This window comes from Theropithecus gelada, chromosome 2 (genome assembly GCF_003255815.1).
Source record: "Theropithecus gelada isolate Dixy chromosome 2, Tgel_1.0, whole genome shotgun sequence".
NCBI classification, from domain to species: domain Eukaryota; kingdom Metazoa; phylum Chordata; class Mammalia; order Primates; family Cercopithecidae; genus Theropithecus; species Theropithecus gelada.
In genome coordinates this window covers 150266849-150274622 of record NC_037669.1, presented here as the reverse complement: position 1 = coordinate 150274622, position 7774 = coordinate 150266849, and the positions used below count along the sequence as shown (strand labels likewise).

Sequence of the window (7774 nt, the reverse complement as noted above, 5' to 3'; positions counted from 1 at the left end):
CTGCCTGGTTTTTTTTTTTTTTTTTTTTTTTTTTTTTTTTTTTTTTTTGAGACAGAGTCTCACTCTGTCGCCCAGGCTGGAGGGCAGTGGTGCGATCTGGGCTCACTGCAAGCTCCGCCTCCCGGGTTCACGCCATTCTCCTGCCCCAGCCTCCTGAGTAGCTGCGACTACAGGCGCCCGCCACCCTGCCCGGCTAGTTTTTTGTATTTTTTTTTTAGTAGAGACGGGGTTTCACCGTGTTAGCCAGGATGATCTCAATCTCCTGACCTCCTGATCCGCCCGCCTCAGTCTCCCAAAGTGCTGGGATTACAGGCATGAGCCACCGCACCCGGCATTTTTTTGGATTTTTAGTAGAGATGGGGTTTTGCAATGTTGGCCAGGCTGGTCTCGAACTCCTGACCTCAAGTGATCCACCTGCCTTGGCGTCCCTAAGTGCTGGGATTACAGGCATGAGCCACCACACCTGGCCGGATGGTAAGTTTTAGTAAATGTTTGTATAATGTTTTAATAATGTTTGGGTTCAATAAAATCCATCATTAAAATACATTTCACCTGTCTCTTCATACTATTAAAATGTTGCTACTAGAAAATTTGCAATTACATAAGTGAATTACATTATACGAGGAAACCCAACTGGTTTATCCTTCACACAGCACTCAGAGTGATCCCACTACATGGAGGAGTCCTCTTCGAAACTCTCCAACTGGCATCACATCTCATTTAGCTTGAGTCCTTAATGAGGGTTCACAAAGCCCTGTATCATCTGCAGTCCTCTTTCTGACCTTGTCACCTGTCAGTCTCTCCCTACTTCATTTCTCTACATTCACACTGATCTCTTTGCTGTTCTTCAATCCATGCCAACCAAATTTCTACTTCATGGCCTTTGTCCTTCAAGTTTCCTCTGCCTGGAATCCTCCCCCAGATATCCTAAGTGTCTTATTCCCGTTTCCTTCAAGTCTGCTCAGTTGACACAGCGGCAGAGATATCTACCACCCTGTATCAGCACTTCCTAATTTACTATACTTTATTTTTCCACCATAGTACTTACCTCTATATGACACATTACATATTTATATTGACTTATGTAATTACTCTCTGTCTTGTCACTCTTAGAATGTTAAGTTCTACAATAGGGGCTTTGCCATCTCATTCGTTGCTCCAGCTAGGTGTCTCCAGCACCTAGCGTAAGCAGAGCTTGATAAATATTTGTTGGATGAATAAATTGATAAGTACATGAATGTCTACATGCAAGCATATATACAAATTCATAAAACTACAGAATACAGTGAAAACTGAGTCTCCTGCCATCCCGAATCACCACCAAAATATTCCCTTCCTTAGTGACAGCTGCGGTGCCAGTTTGTAGATAAGCTTCCAAAAATATCCTAGGCATATACAAACGCATATGCAAAAATATCCTTTTTTTTTTTAGATGGACTCTCGCTCTGTCACCTAGGCTGGAGTGCAATGGCATGATCTTGGCTCACTGCAACCTCTGCCTGCCGGGTTCAAGCAATTCTCCTGTCTCAACTCAGCCTCCTGAGTAGCTGGGATCACAGGCACATGCCACCATGCCTGGCTAATTTTTGTATTTTTAGTAGAGACGGGGTTTCACCATGTTGGTCAGGCTGGTTTTGAACGCCTGACCTCGTGATCCACCCGCTTTGGCCTCCCAAAGTGCTGGCATGATGGGCCTGAGTCACCGCGCCCAGCCAAAAAAAAATCCTTTTTTTCTATCAGTCTGAGTGTTGCTTTTATATCTATCTCAGATGTCTTTCCATATCTGTAGTGTTGCCTCAATATTTATTTATTTATTATTTATTTATTTATGAGATGGAGTCCCGCTCTTGTCGTCCAGGCTGGAGTGCAGTGGCAAGATCTTGGCTCACTGCAACCTCCACCTCCTGGGTTCAAGTGATTCTCCTGCCTCAGCCTCCTGAAGAGCTGGGATTACAGGCACCCATCACCATGCTTGGCTAATTTTTGTACTTTTAGTAGAGACGGGGAGTCTCACCATGCTGGCCAGGCTGGTCTCGAACTCATGACGTCAGGTGATCTGCCCGCCTTGGCCTCCCAAAGTGCCAGGATTACAGGCATAAGCCACCATGCCCAGCCTCAATGTTTATTTTATTAGCTACATAGTATTCTCTTTTATGGCTCTAGCAGTCTATTTATTGAGCTCCTGAGTAATGGAAAAGCTTTTAGTATTACATATACTACTGCAATGACTATACATATTTCTTTACCCACATTACTTGTATCAACTGTATATTTCTCCCTTTAGAAATGCAAGAAGTGTCCATTTACATATATCCTCATTAATCTAGTTTTTTATTATTTTTTTAGAGATGGGGTTTCCTTCTGTCACCCAGACTAGAGTGTAGTGGAACAATCAAAGCTCACTACAGCCTCAAACTCCAGGGTTCAAGCCATCCTCCCTGCTCAGCCTCCTGAGTATGCCACCACGTCCAGCTAATTTTTAAACTTTTTTTGTAGAGACAGGGTCTCACCATGTTGCCCAGGCTATTCTCGAACTCCTGGGCTCAAGCAATCCTCCAACCTCAGCCTCCCAAAGTGGGACTATAGGTGTCAGCCACCACGCCCAGGCAACGTGTTTTTAAATTTTATTTTCTTTGACAACTTTTACATTTAAAATTAAATATAGTAACTCATTTTGGTCTTATTTTGGTTTTAATATATTGTTATGAGTACAGATGAGCATCTTTTGTTTAAAAGTTATGTAAATGTTCCTTTTTTGGGTAGAATGTCTTTAAATATTGAAGGAATACATTTATTCTATTATACTTGCTGCAAATATTTCCCCCAATGGAACAGTGTTTGCTTTCATATATTATTCTTTGCACATTTTTAAGAATGTAGTCAATTTTGTAATTTTTAAATGACTTTTGTGTCAAACTTAAAAAGGCCTGTGTGTGTTTAAATATAAAAATGAAGGAAGTGAGGCTAATTGCCAGGGTTTTCCTAAATTTACCTTTGCTCCCTGGAAGTGCACTTTATACATGCACTTTCAACATGCTGTGTTTTACTTAATTTTATATTTCCAGTTGGATATGCTGTTCTTACAAATTAATTATCAGCAGTTAGAATGTATACTAAGATTATATTAAACACCCCCCACCCCGTTTTCTTATACAATTTTAAAGCCTTCATTTTAAATTATAAATCCTTGATCCACCTGGAATCTATCTGATATAAGAAGTGACAGATCCAAAGTCCCCCCCACCCCCGGCCCCAGTTAGCCACTTTTAATGAATAATCCACTCACTCTCCTCCATGCTGATATGAAATGAAACCTTGAGTTTACTTATTTGGGTCAATTTATTGATTTTCTATTCTGCTCCACTGATCTGCCTCTTCATATGCCAGTTCCCCATAGTTTTGTTTCATTCATGATTAACAGTTTCACAAAAGAATATGCTGAGTTCGAAAAAGAAAGTAGTGTCAGAGCATTCCCTTCCTTTCTGTACTACCTTTTAACTATTTGTTAATAACTACTGTAAAAGACTATCAATTAGCTTCAAATACAGTACTGAAGAGGTCAAGTCACAGGTCAATTCTAGAATGGGCAATTTGTTTTGCAAAGAGAAATGATTTCACAACCTTAAGACTGTATTTCTAATTTTAGCCAGCCATCTAGAAAGCAATATATGTAACTGAAAACAAAGTAGACTAGGGAGAAAGGATATGGATGACTCAGGGGATCTCTAGCACCTGTATTTCAAAAATAACTCTTGGGCCAGGGACGGTGGCTCATGTCTGTAATCCCAGCACTTTGGGAGGCCAAGGTGGACGGATCACGAGGTCAGGAGTTCGAGACCAGCCTGGCCAACATGGTGAAACCCCGTCTCTACTAAAAATACAAAAAATTAGCCAGCAGTGGTGGTGTGCGCCTGTAATCCCAGCTGCTCAGGTGGCTGAGGTAGGAGAATTGCTTGAAATCGGGAGGGGGAGGTGGAGGTTGCGGTGAGCCAAGATGGTGCCACTGCACTCCAGCTTGGGCGACAGAGCACGACTCCATCTCGGAGGGGCGGGGGTGGGGTGGGGGAGAAGAAAGAAAGAAGAAGAAAATAACTCAGGCTCTGTAGGTCAACATCTACGTAAATGAAATAAAAACAAAGACAAACTTTGCAGTTACTCTGACTTCCTTCATTTTTATGTTTACATATACTCATATGCCTTTTTCTTTTAAAAAAACCCAAAAAACAAAAACAGTTTTCAGACCAGGTGTGATGGCTCATGCCTATAGTCCCAGCACTTTGGGAGGCTGAGGCAGGAGGATTGCTTGAGTCCAGGAATTCAAGGCCAGCCTGGGCAACACAGTAAGGCCTCATCTCTACAAAAAAATAATAAAATTACCCAGGTATAGTGGCACACACTTATAGTCCCAGCTACGTGGGAGGCTGAGGCAAGAGGATCTCCTGAGACCAGGAAGTCAAGGCTGCAGTGAGCTATGTTCATGCCACTGCACTCCCATCTAGGTGACAAAGCAAGACCCTGTCTCCAAAAAAAAAAAAAAGTTTTCACTTTATTTACTAACTAGTATTACCTATCTGCACATGCATATTACACCACTGTTATGTTTTATTTTGATGCATTTGTACTGAACCATGTTCGCCAAAGTTACTAAGATTAAATCCAAAGGTAATTACCATTACAAAACCTTTTAACTGAATGACCTCAACATGACTATAATTGGGATGGGTGACAAAGAGAAGACAAAAAAGTTCCTAATATCTCCAAAGTATAATAGTTAAAGTGTCCTCTGGAACCTTCCTCTCTCTATTTGGTTCTAAAAGGAGATCAGGTATCCCATTGTGCAAAGATAAGGACACAAGATCTGACACGCACATTCCTACATATCACATACACGGAAGGAAAAGCCTGAAAGTTTCTGCAGCTGTCAGAACACAGAGAACTTTCGGGATTCACCCAAATGGATCACCTAACCAATCTTTCCAAAGGATCCTTGAAATGACCATCATAAGAAGTGTATTTATAGCTCTCTATGGTCATATTTCTAAATGAATAATTTTTTTTTTTTTTTGAGATGGAGTCTCGCTCTGTCGCCCAGGCTGGAGTGCTGTGGTGTTATCTCAGCTCACTGCAAGCTCCGCCTCCCGGGTTCACGTCATTCTACTGCCTCGGCCCCCTGAGTAGCTGGGACTACAGGCGCCCGCCACCACGCCCCGCCAATTTTTTGTATTTTTAGTAGAGATGGGGGTTTCATCGTGTTAGCCAGGATGGTCTCGATCTCCTGACCTCGTGATCCGCCTGCCTTGGCCTCCCAAAGTGCTGGGATTACAGGCGTAAGCCACCGCACCCGGCCCCCAAAAATCTTTTATATCAGTCTTTCCTACATACTTTCCCTAGAAGATCAAACCTGTTCTCTTGGCTTTGTTGAACATTTTCACTTAGGGGGCACTTTTAAAAACAATTAGCTAGTGTTTTGTTTAATTTAATTTAATTTGGGAGAGCTAAATAATTAAACATGAGTCCAAAGTACATAAGAAAGTGGCAGTCTTTTATTGCAAATATGCACACACTCTCCGGCGAGGTTCTCTGGTCCTCAGGTGTGGGGGGCCAGGGAAGTCGCCAGGCGCTCTGGGGTGATGTTCTCCGGTCCACGAATGCGGGGGCGAAGAAGTCACCCCTGCGCTTACCAGCAGCGGACTTTCATGCCTGGGAGCTGGAGGGGGAGGAGTTTGGGGCGTGCGTGTAGGAGTGGCTTCTTGAATTTCGGTGTCCCTGGCTTGACGTCACTCTGCGCATGCTCAGTTGATTTGGTTCTTTTCCCGGGCGCGGGAAAATCTGTGAAGAAGAACCCGGAAACAACAGGGACTGCTCCATCTTGTTCACCTTCCTCCATCTTGTCCCTTCCCCCTCACCCAAACAGTTAGCTCCTTCCTTTTCTTATATCTAGAACCATAAAAGCCCTAAATTCTTAAATTTAAAAGGAGAAAAAAAAAATTTTTTTTCCATCTTACCACATGTCAAGATTTAAACACACTCTCTTCATTGCTTAAGCAAACTCCTCAATTCAAGCTCTGGTATCTGGAATATTGGTTTCATTTAGTTCATCAAACCTAAAAGATCTTAGAAATCACTAGGGTCACTTGCAGGGCCCTTGTCCTTCAATAATTTTTTAAGTGTTTACCCAAAAACATTTGTCTCATCTATAGGTTTGATACTGCTGGTTTTTCTTTTTTTTTTTGAGACAGAGTCCTGCTCAGTCGCCCAGGCTGGAGTGCAGTGGCGCGATCTCGGCTCACTGCAAGCTCCGCCTCCCGGGTTTACGCCATTCTCCTGCCTCAGCCTCCTGAGTAGCTGGGACTACAGGCGCCCGCCGTCACGCCCGGCTAATTTTTTGCATTTTTAGTAGAGACGGGGTTTCACCGTGTTAGTCAGGATGGTCTGATCTCCTGACCTCGTGATCCGCCCGCCTTGGCCTCCCAAAGTGCTGGGATTACAGCCGTGAGCCACCGCGCCCGGCCAATACTGCTGTTTTTTCATTGGTTTCTTTATCTTTAGTTAAAACATGTACTTTTGAAATCTTTTTTCTGTTAGCATTTTCAGTCAAGGAAACTTTTCAATTGTTCAATTTCTCATTTTTCTTCCACCTGCTCAACTAAAATTTCCTAGTTTTGAAATGTATCTTCTGATTAATAATTGAGGAAGTCTACCATATGTCCTCAAACAACTTGATCCTCCCAATCCTTCCCGGCAGTTCTTCCCAAATATGAGTGATCACAAGATTCACTCCTGAGCTCCACGGGACACCTAAAGATTCAAAAACTAGGTGGAGAATTTGTATTTTTAACAAGTGCCTCAGATGACTCTTATGGTCTGGTAAGACTCTTTGTTCAAATTAAGGAAATAATGAAATGCAAGTGGACTCTAGTACACTGAACTTATCTCTATTCTCATTTTAAAAAGAGAGGGGTCTGAGTGACCCTTATTTCTTCCGTTTCTTGTTCTTAAGTGTTATATTTTTTCACTGTTTAGCCCATTTTCAATCACTACTGTTAGCGCCATCACGACAGCCAATACACCCACCAGATGGCACAGACATTGTTTACAGGCCTAGTAAAAGAGAAAGCGCAGAAAGCAGCACATCTTATCTCATACCAACAGCCACTGAATGGCTCGAGTTGATCAAGGCAGCTGAGTGCAACCACAAGGATCAGAATTTATGAGTACTCAAATATCCAAGAGTACTTAAGTGGAAATTATTCTCATGAAGAAGCTCACAGTCCCTCTGAGAGGGTAGCCAGACAGGGGTAACAGATAAATCCTTTTAAATTTACAGTTAAGTGAGAATTTTTCTAATATTTATAAGAGGTGACCATGACTGCAGACAGACTTTTAATTAAAAAGCTGGGTTCCTGGGCCGGGCATGGGTGGCTCACGCCTGTAATCCCAGCACTTTGGGAGGCCAAGGCAGGTGGATTATGAGGTCAGGAGTTTGAGATTAGCCTGGCCAACATGGTGAAACCCCGTCTCTAGTAAAAATACAAAAATCAGCCGGGCATGGTAGCATGCGCCTGTAGTCCCAGCTACTTGGGAGGCTGAGGCGGGAGAATCGCTTGAACCTGGGGGTGAAGGTTGCAATGAGCCAAGATCGCACCACTGCACTCTAGTCTGGCGACAAAGCGAGATTCCATCCCCGCCCTCCCCCTCCCCCCAAAAAAAGACAGAAAAAAAGGTTGGGTTTTTAAAATAAGTTTTTTTTTTTTTTTTTTTTTTTTTTTTTTTA

At 42.8% G+C, this 7774-nt stretch overlaps 1 protein-coding gene across 5 annotated transcripts in view; it reads right to left on the bottom strand.

The window, feature by feature from the left end:
* TFDP2 (transcription factor Dp-2) overlaps positions 1–7774 on the bottom strand; it is a 196407-nt gene that overhangs the window by 62887 nt on the left and 125746 nt on the right. The window lies entirely within an intron of this gene.